The 27,343-nt window shown below is 39.5% G+C and overlaps 1 long non-coding RNA gene across 2 annotated transcripts in view; it reads right to left on the minus strand.

Annotated features, from left to right (window-relative positions):
* The window catches only part of LOC125921153 (uncharacterized), a 47,082-nt gene that overhangs the window by 6,742 nt on the left and 12,997 nt on the right, over positions 1-27,343 (minus strand). For both annotated transcript variants that reach the window (XR_007457313.1, XR_007457312.1), the window contains one exon: positions 18,410-18,551. This is a non-coding gene — a long non-coding RNA (uncharacterized LOC125921153). The remainder of the gene's footprint in view (positions 1-18,409; positions 18,552-27,343) is intronic.

The following is a 27,343-nucleotide window of genomic DNA, read 5'->3' on the forward strand; positions in this document are numbered from 1 at the left end:
TTCAGAGACACATGCAGAAAAATGCTAACAAGAGAAACTTGGCTTCCCAATCCTGGCTTCCCAGATTGTAAATTGTGTAAAGTTACGTGGGTTCATCTCTGTTGACCGATTTCCTCATATTAACTATAATGTGATGATAAATTTAATAACAACAACAAAATAGCTGATGCCTTAGGAGTGCTGTAGGGAGGTAAATGAGTGCTGTGGCTGACAACATAAGCAGCGAACAGATAAGCTTACTATAACGATTACTATAAGGGTGATGGAACTGTGGTGCTCTGTCTTTGTTTTCTAAATCCTCAGTGACGTGCTAATAGTACACACATCAGGATGGGGATCTATTTATCTTTCTCCTCTCTCCCTGGGAGAAATGCCTGGATCTGGATGACTTCAGCCATGGTGCTATTGTCCTCTCCTTCCTAGAAATTCCTATAGAGCTTCCTGCTTGAAGCTATTGCTTGGCAGTGTTTTTATGCTGCCTGGAGTTCTTCATTACATTTTATATGTACATAATGATCCCTGACTCCCCACAACGTGGCTCTTAGGAATATGGCATTTTGGGTACCTCCTTATGGACCCTTTGGCACAGAACCTAATGTGCCACAAGCTAATTTGATTTTTAAAATATGTTGATTTGACAATCACACAGATAGAAGCATGCATATTGCCCATAATTTCAACATTAGTTCTTTTTCCATTTCTTCCTTAATCATATTTTATTTCCATAGTCACACAGGAGCTAAAGAAACAAATAAATGCTGGCGTGGTTTTCCTTGATTTATATTTCACATCCACTTAGTTTTACAGCTCAGCAGAACCTGAAGTTAGTCTTGTTTCTAAGATTCATTCTATATCTTTCCTGCACAGAAATAAATAATCTAGGCCAACGGTAATTAATTCCTAGAAAAAAAGATGTACCCAGTGGAAAGCTGGAGGATAGGCCATATAGGACTTCTAGGAGGGAACCCTTTGGAGGGTAGGATTCCCTTCAATGATTTGAATGATGCTCTCCATCCAAAGGTAGGTATTTCTGCTTAAAGGTTTTTGTGATGCTATTTCCCTAGGGCAAGAGCCCTGTAAGCAAATACCTTTAACTGTGCCAGCTCCTTTTTTGTTTTCCGCAATTAGCTTATCTCCAATCATATAAACACACACATGATGACTGTCTTCGGTTATGGAGGTAAGACAGGAAAAAATAGGTTACTTTAGCTTTTAGAGTTGGTTTGAGGACAAACCAGATTAAAGCTTATATGGATATACAAAATAATAGGCAAATGCTGTTGTGTGCTTTCCTTAAATTATTTTATTACAAAGAACATATTAATTATAATAGAAGCAAACTTGGACTCTGTGGGTTTCGAAAAAAAATTCCTTTGTAGCATCACGGCAGGATTTCCCACCATTTCACTCTTTCTGATGAAATTAACTCCCCATGGTTGGTCAGCAGGATAATCTAATTTTAGCCAATCAGCTTGGGAGCTGCCGTTGACCTCACAAAGGGAGAGAAAAGTATCTGCAGTCATAGCAACCACCCGCTCGGCTCTGATCATCTCTGGACTCTTCCGCTTAATGACAGACACCGGCTTGCTTCTTAGATGATTAATCTTTTCCCCTGTGAACCTCCTTGAATACATTAGCCAAACAAGTCTGATAAATTTGTTTATCCCAAGACAATCATTAGAAAATTACCTGCAAAAGTAATTCTCACTAGAGCAGTTTGTGAATGGAAAGCCATATGGCAGATGAGAACAGAAATAAGCAATAAAATCTCTTGCTGTACGTTGCAACAGGTCAGGAAAGTTTTTCCTCTTTAAAGTTTATCATTTTACATTAAATCACTAAGTACAGCAGTGTAAAGCCCATTTTATATGAGCAAAAGAACCTTCTATCCAGTCAGTAGCTGTTCCTCCAACACCGCACCTAATAGGTGTTGGGTTCTAGGGATGGCCTTCTGAATCTGAGCTATCTGTGCCATTCTCAATCCCACAGTTCAGTGAGAGGAGGCACACGTGTAAATACACCATAAGGGCCCTAACAGAGACAAAACAGAGAACTCTGAGAGCATTGAGAAGGAGGGGATAATTCTTTGTTTTTCCAGAGTCAACAAAGAGTGCCGTGGCTATGACTTTCAAGTTTGGCAACAAAGGATGAGCAAGATTTTTCCAAAATGGAAGAATATTCTAGGCAAAGAGAACAACATTTGAAAGACATGGACTTACGGACAACTGTGATAAACTCCTGGGCAGCAAAATGCCTGGGGCAGCTGGATACTGGCCACATCTCCTTCCAGGAAGTGAGATGGGAAGTGTGAGCTGGGACAAGATGGCCAGTACTTTGTAAGGTGGCATGAGCACATTTATAGGGCTTCAAGAAGGCTAGACAATAAGGATGGATGGGAAGGGCCAATCTGGAAGCTCCTTCTAAAAAATTTTTTTAATGTTTGTTTTAGAGAGAGAGAGGGAGAGAGAGAGTGAAAGCAGGGGAGGGGCAGAGAGAGAGGGAGACACAGAATCCAAAGCAGGCTCCAGGCTCTGAGCTGTCAGCACAGAGCCGGATGTGGGGTTCAAACCCATGAACCATGAGATCATGACTTGAGCTAAAGTTGGGTGCTCAACCGACGGAGCCACCCAGGCACCCCTGGAAGCTCCTTCTGAGATTGAATTGAGAGAATGTAATTGTTGTCCTATCCTTGGTAATGCTCTTCACTTGTGGAAAGAATGAGAAGACAGTGAGGGTTTGTTGCAGCCACACAGCCAAATGGGCCATTTCCTATGCAGTCACTGGTTCTGCTACTAAAGGGTCAGTTTGATGAGTGGGAGAGAGGGCAGGGTCTCCATTTGGTTGAGTGGTTTAAAATGAGAGAATGTGTTTAAAACAGCTGATGAGACAACACAGTGGTCATAAATGTGGGCATAGCCTAATTGACCCTACAGACTTTTACAAATCAACATTCGACTAACCTCGCCCGAACCAGGGGTCAGGCAGCAGACGGCCGGATGGCAACCCAGGCAGTCTGAGTGCAGATGCGGACTCTAGCAGCGGCAAGACAATCAGGCCCGTGCCAGAGGTTCCAGAGCAACACTCGGGTTCCATTAAGACAGCTTCGGAAACACAGACTGGATTGAAAGACATCATGTAGCTGGGCCCCTCACTGATAATGTTCTCCAAAGCCATTCAGGAATCCCAGCAGAAAATGTGCTCCAAGCCCAGACCAAGGCCCTGGGCCAGAGGGCTTCTACATCTACAGGTCTGTCTGGGGATCCCAGTTCTGGCCTCCGATTCTCTCATGTCTTCTAAGATGAGTGTTGCTCACCCAACTCCACGAGAGCCTCAAAAAAGAAGCCCTTCAGTAAGCTGAGGAATCAGTATTGCCTGTATTTTCCAAATAATCAGTAGTGAGCATGTTATTAGGTTTCTTAACATAAATGTATCTTCTAAAAAACAAAAATTATAAATCAAGCGACCTCAAATGCTATTCTCTATAATAGCAAATACACAGCTAGTTGAACATAAATGACCACAAGTGCTTACTGAGCACCTGCTCAGAACTAGGCCTGTGCCGAGCCCTTCACAGACCCTGAGTCATTTACTCCTCACAGGGACCCCAGACAAAAAGAAGCTCTGTGAGTTTCTCCTGTTTTTTATGGGGAAATGGCGTTGGAAGTGTACATCTTAAAAAAAAAAAAAGAACAAAAAAACACGTGTAAATGCAATTCTACTTTTAGATAGCCTCTTCTTTAAAAAAGGAACGAAAACTTTATTGATTCAAGATTTAAAGAGAATATTGCCTTGAAGCTATTATTAAAACATATATGTATATATATTTTATATGTATATACAGATGCATATATAAGTATTATATATGTACATATGTATATATTAATATACATGTATTATTATATATAATATATTATTAATATATATATATATATATATATATATATATATATATATGTAATATGTTCTGAGCACCTGTATGCCAGGCTCTGGAATACAAGGAGAAACGAGTGATATGATGGAGGAGGCACAAGACAACTAGTATAAGATGGTATGATACGTGCCTTAACAGTGGGTTGTGCAGGGGCACCTGGGTGGCTCAGTCAGTTAAATGCCTGACTTTGGCCCAGGTCACCATCCCAAGGTTTGTGAGTTCGAGCCCCATGCCCACCTCTATGCTGACAGCTCAGAGCCTGGAGCCTGCTTTGGATTCTGTGTCTCTCTCTATCTCTCTCTGCCCCTCTCCCATTCCCTCTCTCTCTCTCAAAAATAAATAAACATTAAAAAATTAAAAAACAAAAAAGAGTGGGCTGTACAGAGTAGTACAGGAGCATAGAGGAGGCAGAAATCAGCCCATGAGTGCCTTGTTTGAGCAAAAGCTGCCCTTCACTGAGCACCAGGCTCCACACTCCAGACGTGACAAACAGCACTTCATTTACATGGCCTGATGACCTCGGGGGCGCTGTTTTCCCCTGACAGTTTGTAGCTACAGAATATAGAGCTTAGAGGTTAGGGATCTTATCCAAAGTCCCAAGATCATTAAATGATATTTCTAGGATTTGAGCCCTCATCTGTAGGATTCCAAGCTTTGGGTGCATTTCACTACGTTGTAAATCACACGAATACACTCTACGCCCATCTCGCAAGCTCAAGTTCTTTATACCTGGACCATCAACTTGCATTCAGAGGCAAACTCCCACGTTCACACCTCAAGGGCTCTTCCCTAAATTTGCTTCATTTATTCCTCAGTTTCCTTGTTTCTTTTATTCTCCTTGAAAGCAGACCAAGAGACAGTATTTTCCCAAGGTCCAGGGCACAGAATGCTGCTTCATGAAAAACCATGTGTTTCAATTCCAAATGACACAGGCTACATGTTTAATTTTTTTTTCCTTGGATCTCTTCAGACCCTGGAGATTTGCTGGAGATACATTCTTTCTCTCTCTTTCTCTCTTTAATGCTGCAAGTCCATAGTCTACCTTTTTACAAAGGAGTTCTCCATCGATAATAACAGGTCCTCTATTAATTTTCCCCCTCTGAAACCCACATGATTAGAACTATTGACCTTAATCTTAACTCTGTAAAGGTAACGCAATGGATTTAAAACCCCAGGCAAAAAGACAGCAATAAGGACCTACATGAGGGTAGGAGGCCTCATCATTTAACCCAGGATTGCTGTAAACTCTGAGGAACATAAAGCCAAAAACCCTAGACCTTTCATACAAACCTTTTCCATTTACTTTCTTGCTTTAGCCCAGAGGGAAATGACCTTTAGGACAAATCTGTCCAGGCAGAAACCCTGAGTGTCTCATGGCAGGTGTGCATCCTCACACATCCTCCCCTTCATGTTCATGCAAAAGTGTCCGTGGGGACAATTACAAGGCCCTGCAGGGCCTGGGACACCCCATGGGGATGCAATGTTCCAGGGAACAGAGCCAGGATATTTTGGTTCTAAGGCAGAGTCCACTGGTTAGATCCAATGGTCAGAAGTACCTGGACAGAGTTCTGATCACCTGGAGACAATTGGCTGAGAGCTTCTGCCAAGCATGCTGCGGTCCAGAAAGGATGACTATTTTCATAACAATGAACTAGAGAAAAAACGAGAAGCCAGGACAGAAACCCAGACACATCACACACTGTAGCGCTAGAACAATCTACTATCTGCTGTTCTCTCACCTCCAAGGCTTCTTCTTCATCATGTTGCGTACCAGTGACAGAAGAATTCTTTCACGCCCCTGCTCAAGAACCTACTATAGCTTCCTGTTGCCTCTTATTACTGCGGTGATCATACATCCTCATTTGCTACAGTCTTGGCTTACACTTGTTATCCTCGTGTAATTACTAATGGCCTCTCCTACCATCCTCAATAGTGTTCCAATTTGAACAATCAGTTATGTGGTCACTGTATCTCCTGACTACTTCATACTCCTCTGCCCACTTTACCATCTTCTGTTATGCTCTGTAGACTTCAAATCATTTTGTATTTATAGTGACACATTTCAGGGATTAGATTGGACCCACCATTATAACTTGGTGCTCCCTTCAAAACACAGAGTGGAACTACGTGCTGCCCTGTCTGTGCTGAGACATGGTTCCTAAGCATTTCAGTCAATTACACATTTAGTAAGGTACACGTGCCAGTATGCACAAACTAGTTTTTGGAGCTAACTTTGACTTTAAACACAAGTGTGTTAGAATCCTGACTGTGCAACTTACAAGCTGTGTGATCACAAACAGATAACATACATACATACATACATATACTCTGTGGACCAGATTTTCCTCATCTATGAATATATATGAATACAGGCATTATCACAGAACCTAACTTGGAGGGTTAGTCATAAGCTTTAGGTGCAAAGATGCAGGTACAGTGCTTAACATATACATGCTGGCTGAAGGTGGAGGTCACCATCACCACTCCCACTGCTTGCTCAGCACAGGCTGCCGGACAGGTGATGGTTGCACAACATAGTGTTAGCACTTGCAGCAGTGATAACACTGCGCATCCCAAACACGATTTGAGACCTATCTGCTGAATGATTGTGTCTTAGTAAGGTTTGATATATCAGGGGAGTGCTCTCGGCAGAAAGGGAGTAAAGGATGAAATACAGAGTGTATGGAGAGGAGGGAGGAGAAGAACGCAAGAATGTGATCTCAGCTTCAGATGAGCTTCAGTCGGAGCCCATGAAAAAGCTCTGGAGCACAAAGCACATCACAAAGTGGTTTCCAGCTTGAACAAAGGGGCCGGCCTTTTGTACCCCATGCATAATGGTCATTAGCCAAGGTCTCGAGGGCTGTATCCTCCCGGGGAATGAATTCAGCTGAGGGATGCAGCTGGCAAAGTGGATGCTACCGTGGGGACCAGCAGCATCCATTCATTTGTGATTCCCACTCGGACCTACATACGCTCCACTACGCCTAGACAACCTCTGGGAGACTTTGGAGGCTGTGCATTTAATACGTGTGACTGAAGGCAAGTCACTTAATTTCTCTAAGACTCAGTTCCTTTATCTGCAAAATGAGGCTGGTAATGCTTAATATTGTAGGTTATTCTCAGGATTTAGAAAGAACACATTCTTAATCCTGGCAATAAATGGGATGGAACTGCACATCTTTTTCTCACAGCCAGATTTTTCTTTGTTCATTATGCACGGAATCTAGGTTCCTCACTTACATGCCTTTGCTCATGCTCCCTCACCACTCCCTGCAGAAAGCAGTGCCTGATCACATACACGCAACACATGCTTACAACCTTCCCCTCAAATTGCACCCACCCCAAAATAACCTCCAATGTATCCTCTACTTCAAATTTCCATATCCAAATTCTTCCTCCTCCCTCAGCCTCATCCACTTCCTCAAGTTTACACTGTTCTTGCCCTTCTCTGAAATCCCTTTTCACTTAATTCCATATAACTTAACATTTCATTGATTTCTAATTGTTTGGTATTTGTTTGGTCTCTTCCAACCAGATTTTAAATATCTACTCCTCCATCCCCACTCCAGAACTCAGGCATCCAGGGCGAGGCATCTAGTGGGGATTCAATTTACCCTTTTGGTTCAATTAAGATTTTTTGATCAGAAGAACAAAGAAATACCTCGGTTGACCATTTCAACTCTCAGGATTCTCAAAGCTAGCAAAATTCTTCCCTCTGATCTAGAGGTGCTCGGCTGACACCCCAGAACAATAGTGCATGTAAAATGAATGATAATGGCTTCCCTGTAATTTAGCTCACAGATGAATCTTAGGTGAGATTTTTCTATTGGGTTCTAACAGTCGCTGAAAATTGGTGCCCTAGGAGGTGCAAAGTGGAATGCCCAACACAGCTCTGATTATCAACTGCAGCCGATGCATGCATCACAATAATGGCAGGCCTAGACCGCTCTTAGCATTTGAAATCTTTGAATAAATCAAACCTCGAGTATTTAACAAGTGCGGGTGTGTCCTGATTTATGCAATAGGTGTGTTTCTGAAGAGCTGATTTATGCAAATTGAAATTTGGGGGGGCGAGGGGATCAAATTATAATTGAAATTCCCTTGGAGTACTCTCTAATTGATGGCATCACACTACTGGGAATTTTTCCTATAAATGATTACCATTCACTTATTTAGTTTTAACACAGCATTTTTGGTCTTTTCAAGTCAAGATATACATATATTTTCCCTCTCAGACATTTAGGGAAATAAAATATAAAAGCCACCATGATTCAGTACTATTTTTTGCTCATCTCCCCTCCCTCCTCCCATATGAAATAGGTTATTTTATTTGTTTATTTTAAAGTACCACCCATTTTAGGGGCGCCTGGGTGACTCAGTCGGCTAAACGTCTGACTCCTGATTTCAGCTCAGGTCATGATCTCATGATTTTATGAGTTTGAGCCCTGAGTAGGGCTCTGCGCTGGCAGTGTGGAGTCTGCTTGGGATTTTCCCTCTCTCCCTATCTCTCTGCCCCTTCCCTGCTCATGCTCTCTCTCCCTTTCAAAATAAATAAATAAACCTAAAAAAATAAAATAAAATGCCACCAATTTTTATGTCATAATCTACATTTTAAAGATGAGGAAATGAAATTCGAAGAGGTTAAATTTAGAGTTACACTGTACATTAGTTTGTTAGGGCCACCATCACAAAGTACCATGGGCTGGTTGGCTAAACAACACAAATGTATTTTTTCACAGCTCTGGAAGCTAAAGTCTGAGATCAAGTTGCTGGAGGGGCTGGTTTCTTCTGAGGCCTCTCTCCTTGGCTTCTAGATTGCCTTCCTCCCCTTGTGTCTCCACGTGGTCTTCCCTCTGAGCCTGTAGGTGTGCTAATCTCTTCTTCTAAAGACATCAGTCACATTGGATTGGGGACCACCCTAACGACCTAATTTAACTTTAAATATCTCTTTAAAGACCTTATCTCCAAATTCAGTCACATTCTGAGGTACTGGGGATAGTACTATAATTTCAGGATACACAAGTCAGCCCATGACACACAGCCAACGGGAGAAGAGCTCAGATTAGAACCCAGCTACTCAAAGGTTTAAACCAATGTTCTCTCTCACTACTTTCTGTGTAAGGTATCAGGTAAATATCAGGTTTCACTTACATTCCTATGTTCCATCTACAGCATTTCTGTTATAGTACAATGTATGTGTAATTGAAGAAAACCTTGTTTTCTGCAAAATTGCACGTGAAAAATAACAGACTTGGGGCATCTGGGTGGCTCAGTCAGTTAAGCGTCCAACTTTGGCTCAGGTCATGATCTCACCGTTTGTGAGTTCGAGCACCGCATCGGGCTCTGTGCTGACAGCTCAGAGCCTGGAGCCTGTTTCAGATTCTGTGTCTCCCTCTCTCTCTCTGATCCTCCCCTGCTCGTGCTGTCTCTCTGTCTCTCAAAAAAAAGAAAAAAATTTAATTTTTTTTTTAAAAAGAAAAAAAGAAAAATAACAGACTTTATGCGGGAAATAAGGTTAGGCAGACCCCTCAAAAACTGTAGAGCTTTGTATCAGAGCACTAATAAAAACATTAATGGTCCTTTAAAAATTCTTAGCAGTTAAATCTCTATTAGCATTAGCACCTAGTCTCAAATCAGTCTCCATCATCTGCAGCCTTAAACCTCAGAGTTTGGGTGTCCTCTTCCTTTACGATATATGTATCAAATAACATTTGCTTCCAATAGAGACCACTTTCATCAAAATTTAAAAATCTGATCCTGAGTACAGTCTTCATAAAGATGGTGTCCTCATACTCCTCTTAATCTTGTTTATATGTACCCTATTCCTGGGGACCAGTGAACTATGAGGGCATCCTAATCTGTGAAGTCCACACATAATTCTATGGCCCAGAACCAGTGAAATGGTCATTATTATACTAATAGCTACTATTTCCCAAGCACACACCTGGCAGACCCTGAGAGAGGTCTCTTACACATCAATAATCCTCATGGCAACTCTTCAAAGCAGGTATTTTTATCTTCACTTTTCAGCCAAGGAAACTGAGGCTAATAAAAGTTATGGGACTTCTTCAAAAACACAGAGACACCCAACAGTCTAGTTCAGGAATTGTTCCAGAACATTACTTGTTCAAAATCCTTTGCCTGTTCCACACTTTCACAGGTAAGTTGGCCTGTTGGATGTAGGTCCGACCATTCATTCAACCAGCCACCAGTTTTAGTTAACTACAAGAATCATCCCCATCCTTACTACTTTCCTCCTCCAAAGTGAACACTCTAATCAAAATGTTCTTTCTGACCATTGTAACACGGGGTGACTTGACTTTTCAAAAGGAAACAGAGTAACTGAGATGGTCCATCCACATTTCCCACGAACTGTTGCCATGCCCAACTCCCAACCCCTCCTTTAGGCTTTGATTTTTTCTTTTTTTAACATAAACCCATAACTTTATAGTACTCTTTGTTAATTTTCATCATGTTAATTTAAACCCATAGTTCCAGGAATTGGTTATCTTTTTACACTTGTCATCTGTTTCCCTCCCAATCTGGACTTCTCTGCAAATGTGATGAGTATTATATATGCCCTCATTTAAGTCATTAATAGACACTGAACAGAACAGGATCAAGGTTAAGACCCTTTCGTCTTCTAAAGAATCTCTTTCCATAATCACAGAGACATGCTGTTGATCCAACCAACTTTTCTGCCATCCAGGTTTTTAATGACAGACTGTATCATCTTGAGGAGAATAAGGTAACAGCTTGTCAATGTATTTGGTTCTTCTGTATTTGGTTCTGACAACTAATAACTCAGCTTTTCCATTAGGTGCTTAGAAATCATTAGATTTCTAATTTTTTTCAATTCTTGCCCAGGATCAGCATTATAAGTTCGTAGCTCAACAGTTTCTCCTTTCGTTAACAGCAACAGCATGTGCTCCATTTCTTGTCTCCTGGCCCCACTCCTGGCAACATCTCCTTAAGTTCTGTCAGAATGGATTGGTAGTCACATCTGTAGACCTAGTGATCATCCTGCATATTATCACTCAAAAATTGAGGCACAAATCTACTTAAAGGCATGGACTTGTTTAAACTTTTTATCCTATCCTAAGTCATGTGTTCTGTCTAGAATATTTACCCTACATTTTTGAATCTGAATACTATATTCTTTAATAAGGAAGAAAAGCGTTTATTTTATCTGTCTTCTTTCCACCTTCTATTAATATTACAGTTGAACTTTTAACAATGTAAGGGTTAGGGAGGCCAACACCATCTCCCAACCCCTCCCCCCCACAGTCAAAAATCCACATATAATATTTGACTCCCTTAACTACTAATAGGCTACTGTCAGCCAGAAACCTTACCAATAACATAAAGAGTCGATTAACACATATTTTGTATGTTATGCGTATTATATACTGTATTCTTACAATAACACAAGCTAGAGAAGACATGTTAGTAAGAAAACCATGAGGAAGATAAAATATATTTATAGTACTGTACTATAAAACAATCTGTGTATAAGTGGGCCATGCAGTTCAAACCCATGCTGTTCAAGGGTCACCGGTAGTCTGTCATTCCCAAGCTAGACATCTTTTTCTTCTTGCTTTCAATGTCCTTTTTGAGGTCTTCGGTGTTTCATGAGGCTTAATGCATTTTAAAACTAACCCTTCTTTTAGCCTCTAAACAAAACTGTGCCCCTTTTGCATTAATCCTCATTTATTTGGCCGTTCTTCCATGGCTCCTTACCATTTGAGCTCACTGAAAAACTCTCTGGGCAATCACATTTTTCTCTTCTGACACCTCTCCTAATATTTTGAATGACTTCTTCAAGATTTTTGAACAAGATTTTTTGTGTTTTTGTCTCAAACCACTTTGAATGTGAAAGATAGATTTGCTTCACAGGTTTATGAATGTTTAGGAAATATTGTAACATATATCTCGGAATTTTCATGTTTTCTTAATTTATGCAATCATTTACATAACGGCTTAATATTTTGAAGAGCTTGCAAGGCCTCATAAATAACTAAACTTGGATCCTAGTTTTGATGTTTTCATGTTACTAACACATTAATTATGAGACACCTATAATTAATCTATGAAACATATAATTCCTTTTGTTTTTAATTTAGTAAACTAAGATACTAACTTTATCATATCTTCATAAAAGTGGAATAATCAATTCAATTAAAAATTCAATATTGTTTTAACAGACACTACGCTGGCTAAATAACAGACACTATGCTGGTTAAATAGTCCATTAGTAGTTTCAGTCACATTTTCAGCTCAACAAAATGTTTCAAACTTCTTAAAAAATCTGGAAAGTTGGCAAAAGCCACAACATATTTTGTCAATATATCTAGCTTAATTTTTAAGCCCATGTGAACTCCAGAATAACTTCATTCATCTGTTTTTTATTAATTTATCCTGAACTCATCAAAATATAACTTTGAAAGAGTACTTGATGTCTCAAGAATTTAAATTTTTAAGTAGTCTTCTAGGTATTACGGTAAGTAGGAATCAATTCCCAAACCTCTAAAATTTATTTCAAAATGTATAATTCTATAGGTGAAAACTTAATTAAAATTGTTTACTTAGAGACGCCTGATGAGGTTATAAGAGCTTATAGATAAACAGTGGGTTCTGCTACTCTTTATTCTGGAAGGCTAGAGCAGTATTTGCTAAGAGAAGTTCATGCTTATAAACAAAAGCAACCAACCCATGCCATACTTCTGGCCACATCTTCGCCCCCATTTAGTTGACATGGATGTCATAATGCAGGAAGATTAGGCTGAGGCACATTGGGCCTTAGGAATACAGCCCAACGAATGATCATGCCAAGTGGTAGAGAGAAGGTACACTGGAGATTAAAACTGACTTTTGACTTGTTAGATGTCCTGTTCTTGGTCATCTGTGTTCTTCCTGCCCACCGTGCTCCTTGGTCCATATTAGGCCTTCGAAAATATTCATTAAACAAATGTACTAACAGATGAATGAATGATTTTATGGCCCACTAGTGAGTAGACTTTGAGACTACCAACAGACTTCTTGCAGAAGTCATGAGTGTTTCTGGATCTCAGCAAGGCTGAGCTTACAGAAGATGGGTATGATGGATGCTGGCAAAAGGTAACAAGTTTCTACCAGAAGGAAGATCACTGGTGGTGTGTTGGTGAAAGTTTAAGAACTAATGTGCCAGGGGGCACCTGGGTGGCTCAGTCTGTTAAGCCTCTGACTCTTGGTTTTGGCTCAGGTCATGATCCTACAGTTCATGGGATCAAGTCCCATGTCGGGACTTGTGCACTGACAGCGCAGAGCCTGATTGGGATTCTCTCTCTCTCTCTCTCTCTCTCTCTCTCTTTCTCTCTCTCTCTACCCCTCCCCCACTCATGCATGTGCACTCTCTCTCTCTCGCTCTCAAAATAAGTAAACTTAAAAAAAAGAAAAAATTCTCCAGAAAAAAAAAATCCCTGATTTGCAGCATTAGTCGATTTTCATAGTGTAAATATTCCCACTGTGACCAAAGTGATATTACTAAATGTAGAGTTGGGAGGAGATGCATACAGTCTGCAGTCCTTAACACAGCCTGAGTGGCTTCAGTGCATGGGTAAGCTACTCAGCACGTCAGGAGTGTCCAATACTTACATAGACATTATGACCTCTTTTTCTGGCATATGTGTATGTATGATTTTATGCAAATAAAAAATGAGATTAAATACTTTAATCTCAAACTATACAGAAATGCAATAATTTAACTTTTTTCTAAGTTTATTTCTTTATTCTGAGAGAGAGAGAGCACAAGTGGGGAAGGAGAAAGAAAGAGAATCCCAAACAGGTTCTGCACTGACAGTGCAAAGCCTGATGTGGGGCTCAAACTCATGAACTGTGAGATCATGATCTGAGTCAAAGTCGGATGCTTAGCCGACCAAGTCACCCACGGGCCCCAGAAATGCAATAATTGAAATTGACAGAGTAGACAAATATTTATAGACATGGGAAGATGTTCTGTATCAATACTTATTGTTTGGGGGAGATGTCAAGACAGTTAACACAGCATAGCACTTTACTGAAAATATAAATACATAGGGGCATCTGACTGGCTTAATCAGTAGAGCATGCAACTCTTAATATCGGGGTCGTGAGTTCAAGCTCCATGTTGGGCATGGAGTCTACTTAAAACTAAGTAAATTAGTTAAAAATAAATAAATATCAATATCAATATACATGTAATCAAATTCGCACCCAGAATATTTCAGAGTGAAACTGTAGAGTGTCAAAGAAAAATATCAAATATCAAAAGCAATCAGGGAAAATAGACATCTTAGCTACTTAGCACTATCTGGACTGCTCATCAGTAGCAAAAGAAAATCATTGAATAGTATCTTCAAAGTGTTGAAAGAAAATTCTGTCAACCTAGAATTCTATAACCAACAAAACTGTTGTTCAAAAGTGAAAGACAAATAAGGATTAGAGAGGTCATAATATGCAAAAATCATCACTGAAAAAAATGCTAAAGAAATCTGAAAGAACTATTGAAATAAAAAGAAATACAAATGGAAGAAGTAGAATGCCAAAGGTAAACTAAAAGCATATAAATTGGGTGTTAAAATTTTAGGAGTAGTGACTAAAACTCTAGAAATAGATGCTAAAACTTTTAACCCAGGTAAGAAGAATTTTAAAAATGTAGTCGACTCAAAGGAGGGCAAGAAATAAGAAATTAGAAAAAAGCATACAAAGCATAGTAAATAGGATATACAAGTAATAAAAATAAATTTAAATAAATGTAATTAAATGAATGCAATTAATGTAATTAAATAAATAAATATAATTAAATAAGTTATAAATGTAATTAATCAGTGAAAACACAGAGGTTGTCAAGTTGGGGGGAAAAACAGCTATATGCTACTTATAAGAGACATATCTAAAACAAATTGTTATTAGGAAAGATTTTTAAATACATACTGGCTTAATACTGAGGCTGAAGTTGTTAAAGCTTTGTCAGGTCTGACACTGACATTCTAAGCAACCACTTTGGAAAACTTGATCAGAGCTGCCTTTAATGCAATATATGTAGTACTTTTACATATATGAGTATATACACGTGTATATATATTTATATACCTATACACGTGTATATATATACCTATATATGCTATGTATGATGGAACTGGGATTTCCAGCCATGTCTCAGCATCAGAGCTTTTGGCCTTCTAGAAGGATTTCTAAGCATATCCTCGTCAGAATCTTTCCTTCAAATAGGCCAAACACATTTTTATAGTCTAGAAGAAAATGTGCACACACATGAACACAGACAGCCAATGGCCATAGAATGTTCCTACTGAAAAGATTTGAGTGATCCTCTAAATGTTCTTTTAAGGATCTCAGAGCCTTTGGAGACTCTGAATAAAGTTATGGACCCAGGGGGAAAAAAATAATGTCCAAAAACAGAATTATGCATGCTATTTATGGGGATTTACAGACACCCATCCCCCAAAACCCAATCCTTGAAACACTAACAGCCGTAGATGGACCCCATTTCATAAGCCTACATTGTCAAGACAAACAAAATGAGTTGCTAGGAAAGAGGGATGTTAAGTATGCCCAAGGCTGCCTGACCAGGTTGTAGCAGAAGCAGGACACAGAGTCAGAGCCTGCCTCCCTCAACCCCTCAGTGTTCCACCAGCCAATGCTTGTATACATTTTCATGGCCACACTCCTGGTGCCATTCCTTGAAAAAGCACTTCTAAAATAAATGGAGGATATCTGACAAAAAGGGCCAAGTAACATCTCCTTCTATTCCTTTTATCTTCAGAACTATTTTAAAATTTTTTAAGTTTATTTATTTATTTTGAGAGAGACAGAGACAGAGCGAGTGGGGAAGGGGCAGAGAGAGGGAGAGAGAGAGAGAGAGAGAGAGAGAGAGAGAGAGAATGTCAAGCAGGCTCCACACTGTCAGTGTGCAGCCCAATGTGGGGTTACAACTCACAAAACTGTGGGCTTATGACCTGAGCCAAAACCAAGAGTCGAACACTTAACACTTAACCAAAGCCACTCAGGCACCCCAGAACTATTTTAAATGAAATTCTTAAGCCAAATGATCAGTTAACTATTAGCTCAATGGGTGCAGAAGGGTCATATGGCCCAAATTATGATGAAGGAATCATCATAAATGTATGCTGTGTTTAGAGACCTTGAAGATCTATTGTGCCTTAAAAATCAGGCATGGACATAAAGAGAAAACATGGATCAACTAGGGTAAGGCAGGTTGGTCTCTTAAACTATAATCCTTTCTAGTAAGAGGTTCCGGGGTTCCCCAGGTTTTGGAAAGTTGCCTGTCTTTTAAAAGTACCTTGAACTATTAGAAAATTTTTCTTTAGAATTATAAATCATTATTAATAATTACATGTAGATTTTGAACTAAGTGGAGATGGAAATGTTCCTTCACTAATTCACACAAAGCTGATCATGTGTTCCTTCAAGACACTTGGGCTGAGAGCCGTGGTCGAGAGACAGAAACAAGAAAATCTCCTTTGATTTCAAAAACTGCATTATACTTCTTTCTTATCCTGCTTCAAAACTAAATTTTCTATACTTCACTTACATTATTAAGAAATATAGTTGTTTGATAAAAATGACCCAAACTTTTTATGAGAGCTGAGGTAAGTATGGAAACAATTTTGTTTTAGCTATTAAAGTATCCCCTCATTCAGTCGAGTGCACTAAAGAAGGGGGAATAAAGTAACATTTATGTTCCCCCATAAATATGAAGGACACTGTCTTGAGTCACTGCCTATAGGCTTATCAACACTGACATCTGGTCCTGAAAGCCTATCCCATTGTCAAAAAGAGACACTACATTTGGGAATTCTATGATTGACTGGATGCAGAGACAAATTCAAATTCTAATACTGCTACTCCCAAATGAATTTCTGAATTTCCCATACTGGATGCGTGAAACAGGCAAGACTGATTCAAATAATGTGTGTGATAGGACCTGGGAAAGAATAGAAATAGAAAGTTCACCCTCCCCCACCGGATTGTAAACCCTAGGAGGACAGGCCCCTTGACTTCTTCACAGCCATGTCCCTTGGGTTTAGCGCAAAGTCTAAGAAAATATTTATTGAACCAATGAATTAATGTATGAATTTTCCTGGTATACTTGTATTTTTTGTTTGAAGCATTGAGGCTTTAGCATCTGGAAGAATTTATTTAAAGCTCTTTTTTTAAAAAAATACAGTCTGTAACTGTGTAATCTCGTGTGAGCACAAAGAGGAAAAGAGGGAAAAGGGGACTACACATCAAAATATGGTCCAAAAACCCAATTCAATGTGTAGTTAATGTCTACTTAATAAAGTTATCTCCCTCATAATGTTTGGTTTTAAAATATGTACATCAGAGTTCTCAGAATCACCTGGGCCAGTATCTACCAAGTCAAGCCCTAACAGGACCAAGAAAAGAATGAGAAAAGAGCCAGGAACACAAAACAAATCTCATGTACGAGAAGGTCATGCTGGTCAATCACCTCTATTTCCCTCTTTGCCCAATGTCATTCTCCCACCTTTCACAGCCTTTGGCAAGCCCTGCTGCTCTCCCCTCGTCATTCACTGTTATACCTAATGTGTCACACCTTGCTTAGCTTTGGGTCTCTGCATTCTCCTTCCACCCCACCTAGAACCTTTTGATCCCCACATGTAGGCTGCCTCCCTCTTCCTGTTTTAGGTACCTTAGGCATAAGAAATTCCAGCTTTCTTGTCAGTGCTCTGTCTACAAGGCAACAGTAAGTTTTGATTGATTTTAAGACCCTACAACAGTTTTCTCATCTTTATCTCTTTGGTCAAGTCATCAGCTACATGTAAACGTGCACACATGGGCATATGCATGAGTATACATGTTAATGTATACACGTACATATACAGAGACACACATACGCATACACACACATCTTGCATAACCAATAATGGACGCTGAAAAACCATTTCCTTGATATCAAATGTCTAAAAACTCAAATGACTATTTGTTATAGTACAGCACTATGATGATTTCCATTCATATTGATAGCCCTTGACAATGCAAGACATTCATGTGTTTTACGGTAGAGAAAAGATTAATCATTTCTGAACAGTTTTAATGGCCAATGGTTTTGAATCAGGTGAAATTTGGCAGTTCAATCCTGAAAGATGGTTAACTGGTTAACTCCTTCTAGGCACATGCTTAGTGACTGAATGTCCACAGATGCTTGAGAACTGAGATTTCTCTTCTCAATGACACCTGAGTGAGGTCTTTAACTCATCTCTAAATGGACTTTATTGGGAAAACAATGAAAAAAAACCCTTGTAAAACTAACTTAAATTCTCATCTATCTATCTACCTGTGTACCTTTCTTTATGCATCCACCCATAACATATATAAAGTTGTATAACTTCCTGGAATCTACTACGTGCCATGTAAGAGTTCACTATTGTAACACAGAGTGTCATGGGCAAGACTTACCGTTCGGTAATGTGGCTTTTGCCAAGGCCTGAGTTTTCTCCTCCTCTTGTCTACTTCTGTATCTAGTGCTGTCTCTTTTTTCTTTTCCAGGTTACTTGATCTGTACTAATTTTGTCTTCTGTATTCACCACTGAAGTGCTAACTGGAAAATCAAAAAGCACATAGCACTCTAGGCAAATACTCTGAATTCAATTAACAAAACATTTAGATTTTTTAACCTTAATGATAAGAATGTATTCACTGGTTTTCTTTTCACTGATATTAATGTTATATAAATTTCTGCACCCAGAATGAGCTCATCTGACACCTTGCAGTGATGCTCCTCAAACTTGTCATGAAGAGTTTCTCAGGACACCCTTGCAAGCCTATAAATGAGTCTCCAACTGGCAGTGGAAGACTATTTAAGAGACTTCAGCAGGCTTAGACAAGGAAAGAAGAGCTTCCCACAAAGCGCTTTTCCTATCTCTCTTATTCCCAAATCATGCACCTGAGACACATAGTTTGCTATCAGCAAGAGGGCAGAGGAGAGAAAATATAATTTTAATTATCATATATGTGCTATAAATTGCACAACTGTCAGTTATTTTGGTGATCTTGAATCTCAATACAATAGTAGGTTCTCAATAAATGTTTATTTCATAAATAAATCAAAGTCAGTAAAGCAGATTTCATTCACCAGCACATCTAATCTTGCATCATTCTAATATAAGTGGAAGTTTGTTGCATGAACTTCAACTGCTTTATACGACTTCACAAACATAAAGAGAGAAACAAGCATTCTAAGGTATTCACCACCTGAAGCAAATACAGGCTATGATCTTAACAGGATCAGTTATGGAACTGAATGGTTCAGAGAGGACAGTGACATTAAAGTCCATTCCAGCATGATTTGATCCTACTGTTAGGGTCGTTTTACTCAACACCTAAATCAAAGAGCCATTCCCTCCTATGGCAAGTGTTATACCTCCCAGGATAAATGAAGGCCCCACTTTGTAAGTTTCACCATTACTTAGTTAACTATTCCTTAAATAGATACTACCCAAAATAAGTTATTTCCTTTCTTTTTAACTAAAACAATAGGCAAAGTAGCAAATAAAAATCACAATATATTGAAATCAAAGGCATCCAAAGTGGCAAAGAAGAAGTCAAACTTTCAGTTTTTTCAGATGACATGATACTCCACATAGGAAACCCAAAAGATTCCACCAAAAAGCTGCTAGAACTGATACAGATATTCAGCAAAGTCGCAGGATACAAAATCAATGTACAGAAATCAGTTGCATTTCTATACACCAATAATGAAGCAAAAAAAAAAAAAAAAAGAGAGAAATCAAGAAATCGATCCCATTTACAATTGCACCGAGATCCATAAAACACCTAGGAATAAACCTAAGCAAAGATGTAAAAGATCTGTATGCTGAGAAGTAAAGAAAACTTACGAAAGAAATTGAAGAAGGTACAAAGAAATGGAAAAATATCCCATGCTCATGGATTGGAAGAAAAAATATTGTTAAAATTTCAATACTACCCAAAGCAATCTACACAGTCAATGCAATCCCAATCAAAATTGCACTGGCATTATTCTCAAAGCCAGAACAAACAATCTTAAAATTTATATGGAACCACAAAAGACCCCAAATAGCCAAGGTAATGTTGAAAAAGAAAACCAAAGTGGGAAGCATCACAATCTTGGAGGTTAGCCTCTACTACAAAGCTATACTCATCAAGACAGTATTGGCACAAAATCAGACACATAGACCAATGGAATAGAACAGAGAACCCAGAATTGGACCCACAAATGTATGGCCAACTAATGTTTGACCAAGCAGGAAAGAGTATCCAGTGGAAAAAAAGACAGTCTCTTTAGCCAATGGTACTAGGAAAACTGGACAGCAACATACAGAAGTATGAAACTAGACCACTTTCTTACACCATACAAAAAAATAAACTCAAAATGAATGAAAAACCTAAATGTGATACAGGAAACCATCAAAACCCTAGAGGAGAAAACAGGCAACAACCTCTTTGGCCTCAGCTGCAGCAACTTCTTACTCGGCATATCTCTGAAGGCAAGGGAATAAAAGCAAAAATGAACCATTGGGACCTCATTAAGATAAAAATCTTCTGCACTGCAAAGGAAACAATCAACAAAACTAAAAGGCAACCAACAGAATGGGAAAAGATATTTGCAAGTGACATATCAGATAAAGGGTTAGAATCCAAAATCTATAAAGAACTTACCAAACTCAACACCCAAAAAACAAATAATCCAGTGAAGAAATGGGCAGAAGACATGAATGGGCACTTTTCCAAAGAAGACATCCAGATGGCCAACAGACACATGAAAAGATGCTCCACATCACTCATCATCAGGGAAATACAAATCAAAACCACAATGAGATATCACCTCACACCAATCAGAGTGGCTAAAATTAACAACTTAAGAAACAACAGATGTTGGTGAGGATGTAGAGAAATGGGAACCCTTTTTCACTGTTGGTGAGAATGCAAACTGGTGCAGCTGCTCTGGAAAACAGTGTGGAAGTTCCTCAAAAAATTAAAAATAGAACTACCTTACAACCCAGCAATAGCACTACTAGGAATTTATCCAAAGGACACAGGAATGCTGACTCATAGGGGCACTTGTACCCCAATGTTTATAGCAGTGCTTTCAACAATAGCCAAATCATGGAAAGAGCCCAAATGTCCATCAACTGATGAATGGATAAAGAAGATGTGGTTTAAATATGCAATGGAATACTACTTGGCAGTAAGAAAGAATGAAATCCTGCCATTTGCAACAATGTGGATGGAACTGAAGGGTATTATGTTAAGTGAAATTAGTCAGTCAGGGAAAGACAGATATCATATGTTTTTACTCATATGTGGAACTTGAGAAACTTGAGAAACAAGAGACCATGGGGCAAGAGAAGGGGAAAAAAAATAGTTTCAAACAGAGAAGGAGGCAAACCCATCAGAGACTCTTAAATACAGAGAACAAACTGAGGGTTTATGGGGGGCAGGGGAAAATGGGTGATGGACATTGAGGAGGGCACTTGTTGGGGTAAGCACTGGGTGTTGCAGTTAAGCAATGAATCATAAGAATCTATTCCCAAAACCAAGAGCACACGGTATACACTGTATATTAGCTAACTTGACAATAAATTATATTAAAAAAATAAAAAATAAATTAAAAAAATCACAATATATGTTCATTGAAAAATAATGCCATAGACTACGTAGTAAACGCTTTCTTTCAGTTTAATTTAACCAAAAAATTGAAATAAAACAGTGTAATGCATTTTAGTCATGCCTTCCTTTTTATTTAAGTATGGGTCCCTTCTTATTCTTCAAAACATAAAAAGGCTGAGCAGATTAAGTAATGATAAGGAGCATGTTCCACCTTGTGTTTCATAAGCATTGACCTCTAAGGAGACTAGTGAAGTCTGGCTTTTTACCTAGAAAATGAGAGCTTGGAAACCATTTACTCAGAGGTCACAGACCAACACCCTGAGGCTGAACTGGCCCAGGTACAACAGGCCAACATGTATATATGAGATACCAATATTTAGAAATCATAGATTTCCAGAGAGCCTGGGTGGCTCAGTCGGTTAAGCGTCCAGCTCTTGGTTTTGGCTCAGGTCATGATCTCTCAACTCATGAGTTCGAGCCCCACATCAGGCTCTGTGCTGACAGTGCGGAACTTGCTTGGAATTCTCACTCTCTCTGTCTCTCTCTGCCCCTCCCCTGCATGCTCTCTTTCTCTCAAAATAAATAAATAAACTTTAAAAAAAAAGGAAATCATGGATTTTCTATAAAAACTATACACTTCTACTAGTTTCTCAAAAAACAAAACAAATGAAAAAGTGGGTTCTGGGCTCCTCAGACCTGGAGGCTTCCCCCACTCTAGGTGGGAGGTCAAAACTGAGGAAGCCTAGGTGTTCCCACATATCTTCAGTTACACACATTTCCTTCAAGCTACTGTACAAATAAGTAGGCCAAGCCCACCTTGTCATTCTTGTCAATCCTGAGACCTAGACCAGGAACAGAGAAAAATCCAGACACAAAAGGATACAATTCTACCATCTTGAACTTTTGCTTACTTATCCATTTTACAATTGGTAAGAGCACATGACAAATCTCTAATGCCCAAAGCTGTTCTCAGCATAAATGGCCACATTTTAATCAGCCCAATATTCACACTGAAACAGAATTATTCTTTGTTCAAGTTTGGTCTGCTAGCAAACCTCAACAGGTTGGGAGATCTTTGAGAGGAGGGAAATGTTACACCAGGCCTATTCGTCCAGCACCTCGCACCACAACAGCCCTGTGGGGTGATGAATACACGGGAGAAGGGGAGGTGGGCTGAGCCTCTGAGGGAAGAGTCCAAGTTGGAGCAACTACAGTTACTTTTGTTTTCATGCATAAGTGAATGACTCGTCGCAGCATCGTTTGAGGACATACAAAGGAAATTTGGACACTGAGGTCAATCCCTAAAATATTCAGATTACATTGCTATTTCACAAAATGGATTTCAGAGCCCAAATTAGCTTAGTAACCGGCTCCATGCATTTCATAACCTGCATTACATCAACCACCAATTTAGGAAAGAAATATTTAAACAGTAAGAAATGAAATGTTTCTTCACCGCAATTGATTTTCCTTATCAAGAGGTTAAAATCACTGATACTTTTCAGTGAGTGAAAAAAAACAAATGCAACTTTCGGTGAATATAAATATTTTTAAGAACAAAAACCACTTAAATGTAAAACTGAAATTGGCTTGAAGTGATTCACGAAGGCAGAAATAAAAATCACAAATAAGCATTCAGAATCTGAAACAAATTCATCTTATGAAGCAAAACACATGGAATCAAATATTTTTCCATAGCAGTAAAATATGATTTTCCTTAGGGAGCTTGGAAAATTCCCTCCAAAGTTCTGATTGATAAGCTTTTTAAGAGAAAGGCTGCTTTTTGAGGTAGTAAATCGCCTACTGACAATCTCCACAAAGCTTCAGTGTTTAATACCAAGCTGCTGGGATGCAAGTACAAAGACATCAATTATCCCAAAATAGATTGGGGCAGAGTCCAGTTCACTTATTAGTCCTTTAGGCTATGTCCACAGGGGACAGAGAGAAATAGAGATTTGGCAATCAGCTGGTTAATTTGATCATCGCAGACAACTGCGTTGTATAATTTAGGTCGGAAACATACCCTGACCTGGTATTCCTAATTTGGAACATTCATCAAATTAATCAAATAATCACCAATTCTCAATTTCACTATACCCTGTAAACAGAGTCCTAGCATCAAGCCTTCACTTACAATTATAAACAAAATGCAACATAATCTGGGCAACTGCACCTTTTAGGGGTGTCCCATTTTCTACATAGCCCTTCCAAGCCATCTTCATTCTCCACAGCTATCAGCCTAATTCTTCTTATCCCTACTCCTTTCTGTACAGATGCACTTGCCTCCTAGCGTACAAAGAAAACGGAGTCCATCAAATAGAAACTCCCTCAGCTCCCCATTTCTCAACACATATACAAACAGTCTTTGTAGCACTCTTTGTACAACACATATACGAACACCTTCTTAACTCCTGTCTCAACAGGAGAGCTTTCTTCTTCAAGAGTACCTTCTAGCACCTTCTCCAGATCTCATCAACACTACTTCTCAGGAAACTTGTTCCATCTTCTTTATCTTCAACCTTTCCCTTTATACTGGCTGAGTCAACTTAGCATATAAACAAATGACCCCTCTCTCAGGTGAAAAAGGTAACTTTGTCTTCCACTGTTAAGAGTTTAAATTAGTGGAGGGGCGCCTGGGTGATTCAGTCGGTTGAGCGTCCCACCCAAATCAGGTCATGATTCTTGCGGTTCATGAGTTGGAGCCTGGCGACAGGATCTGTGCTGGGAGCTCAGAGCCTAGAGCCTGCTTCAGATTCTGTGTCTCCTCCTCTCTCTGTGCCTCCCCCACTCACACTCTGTCTCTCTCTGTTTGTCTCTGAAAAATGAATAAACATAAAAAAAATAATTTAAAAAAAAGTTTAAATTAGTGGAAACCTCTCTGGAAAGCAATCTCACAATAAGTATCTAAATACCATAAAAAGTTCAGGTCTTCTGACTCGACAAATTCCTCTTCCAAAAATTAATTCTTGAAAAATAGTACAAAATATGGACCAAGCTTAACTTCAAATACACTTCTGAAGGTGTCATTATAAGGAGAAATATGAAAAGAAAAGCTAAATATTTAACATTAAGAGGAAACTTTCTAAAGACTTTTTAATGTTAGAGGAAATATCAAGTGGAAAAGTTATACAAAAGAAATCGAAAGCCTGTCTGTAAGATCTAGCAGGTGAGTGCAATAGGGGTATGCCACAGGGTGAAGTAGAGGTCCTCTGCAAGTGACACTACTCAAGCATCATGAGATAAGTGTCTGTCTGCTTCACTGCTCCATCCCTCAGCAACTAACGCAGTGCACATGGTAGACAGCTAACAAATATTTGTTGAATGAATGAATGAGAAGTTTTATCTCTGTCTAATTAAATAACTCCATATGGAGAAATACCCAGGGTGCAGTGAGGGAGGAAAACGGTCTAGCCAATTAGACTTGCCAAATCCACCCTGGTAATTAATGCAAGGACAGATGCTAAAGCCAGTCCTCTGTATGTGCAAAACAGAACCTGTAATCACTAATTTGGCCTCTTCCCAGCTTGGTTAAAATGCATGGAAAAGACTGTAAGGAAATGGTTAAAAAAAGCATCAGTGTTGGGGTGCCTGGGTGGCCCACTCAGCTGAGTCTCCAACTCTTGATTTTGACTCAGGTCATGAGCCCATGGTTCATGGGTGGGTTCGAACCCCACACGGAGCCCCCCCAAGGAGTCCCACATCGGGGTCCACACTGATAGTGCACAGCCGCTTGGGATTCTCTCTCTCCCCCTCTCTCTCTCTGCCCCACCCTCTGTCTCTCTCTCAAAATGGATAAATAAACTTAAAAAATATTTCTAAAAAATTTTTTAATGTTTATTTATTTTTGAGAAAGAGAGAAAGAGAGAGTGTGAGCAGGGGAAGGGCAGAGAGAGAGGAGGGCACAGAATCCGAAGCAGGCTCCAGGCTCTGAGCTGTCAGCACAGAGCCCGACACAAGGCTGGAACTCACAAGCTGTGAGATCATGACCTGAGCCGAAGTCGGACGCTTCACCTACTGAGCCACCCACATGCCCTCCCAAAAAATTGTTTTAAAGAGCAGCAGTGTTTAGAGTGGTAGGATTATAGATCTTTTTGGCTTTTTATTACCCTCCCATACTGCTCTAATATTCAGTAATGAATATATATTCTGCCTATAATTTAAAAAAAAAAAAGCTTAAAAATAAAACCCTACATTTACTCTACATACATGCACCTCTTCTCCCTACAAGGAAGCATCCTCCCAATCCCTGGCCTTCCTTTTCTCACCCTGAGAGTCACCCCACTGCACTAAAATTGGCCTTGCTATCATCACCAAAGAGCTCAGAGTTGTCACATTCAATGGTTACTTCTCTGTCTTCATCTGGCTGAACATTTTGGCAGCAAGTGACACTGTCAGCCCCTACGCCATCTGCTTGAAACCCTTTCCTCCTTGGGATTCCACGACAACACTCCTACCTTTTATCTTTCACTTACCGCTTGTTCTTTTCCCCTTTCTCACTCACCAAGTAATGATCGTGTCATCCGGAATTCTCTCTTTATCCATCTTCTTACTATAGATTACCTTTAGGTGATCTCATCACACCCTGACTTCAGCCACTCTGTGTTTATAACTCTCTGAACTTACTTCTCTAGACTATTCTAAGCTGTGACTGATACATACACAAGTATATGACCCACCAAATCATATATGTAACTACAGAATGTATAACCCACAAATTACCAGCCCTGAAGAATGAAAACCTGTTCTTCTACCTGGAACCTGGATCTCTGTTCATTGCATCCAGCCCCAAAACCGGGGATCCTCTGAGATACATCCGTCTCCCTCACTGCTCCAAAACATACAAAGAGTCACTGAACAGTTTACCAAGTGAACTTTTTTCTGGACATCTATTCTTTCATATTTTCATTTAGCATCCGTTATGTCTCTATGGGTAAAACATGAGATAAATACATCTCTGCCCTCAAGGGCCCACAGTCTAGTGAGAGAACAGACAAATCAGTCATCATGACATGTTCAGTGTTGTGGGTATATACAGAATGCTATGGGAATGAACAACTGGGTGAATCATAACGAGTATCTTGGCAAAGGGTTCCTGAAGGACAAAGTTCTTCAATCCAGGCAGTGGTGGTAGGAATGAAGAAAAGGAAATGATGGGCCTGTGGATATTCTGGATGACACTGAAGGAGTGGTCAGAGAGGACTCTCAGGTTTCTGGCTTCAGTGACTCGGCAAATGGCCCTAACCCCTCCCTACTGCCACCAACACCAAGTGTGTGAAAGACTGTAGGAGAAGCAAGTTTGGGAAGTAATGAGTAGTTGGAACAAGATAAGCATCAGATGCCCAGCATCTATGCATGTGTATTGTTTTCGTTTGTTAAATGAAAAAAGCACAGAGATGAAGAGGATATGTAATATTCTACTCTTTGTGTAAGGAAGGGGAAAAAATAAGAACCCACATTCCTATTTGTCACTAAATACAAATAAATTTGGAATTGCTGAAATATGCATAAAGAATGTCTGGAAAGATACATAAGAAACTAAGAGCAGTGGCTGCCGGTGGAGAAATGAGAGACAAGGATGGGAAAGACCCTACTCACTCCTTTTTACGCTTTCTGGGTTTGGATTATAAATGAAGTACGGTTCAAAAGATACTTGGGGGCACCTGGGGGCTCAGTCGGTTAAGCATGTAACTCTTGATGTCGGCCCAGGTCATGATCTCACGGTTTGTGAGATCAAGCCCCACA

The sequence above is a fragment of the Panthera uncia genome, chromosome C2, assembly GCF_023721935.1.
Source record: "Panthera uncia isolate 11264 chromosome C2, Puncia_PCG_1.0, whole genome shotgun sequence".
NCBI lineage: Eukaryota > Metazoa > Chordata > Mammalia > Carnivora > Felidae > Panthera > Panthera uncia.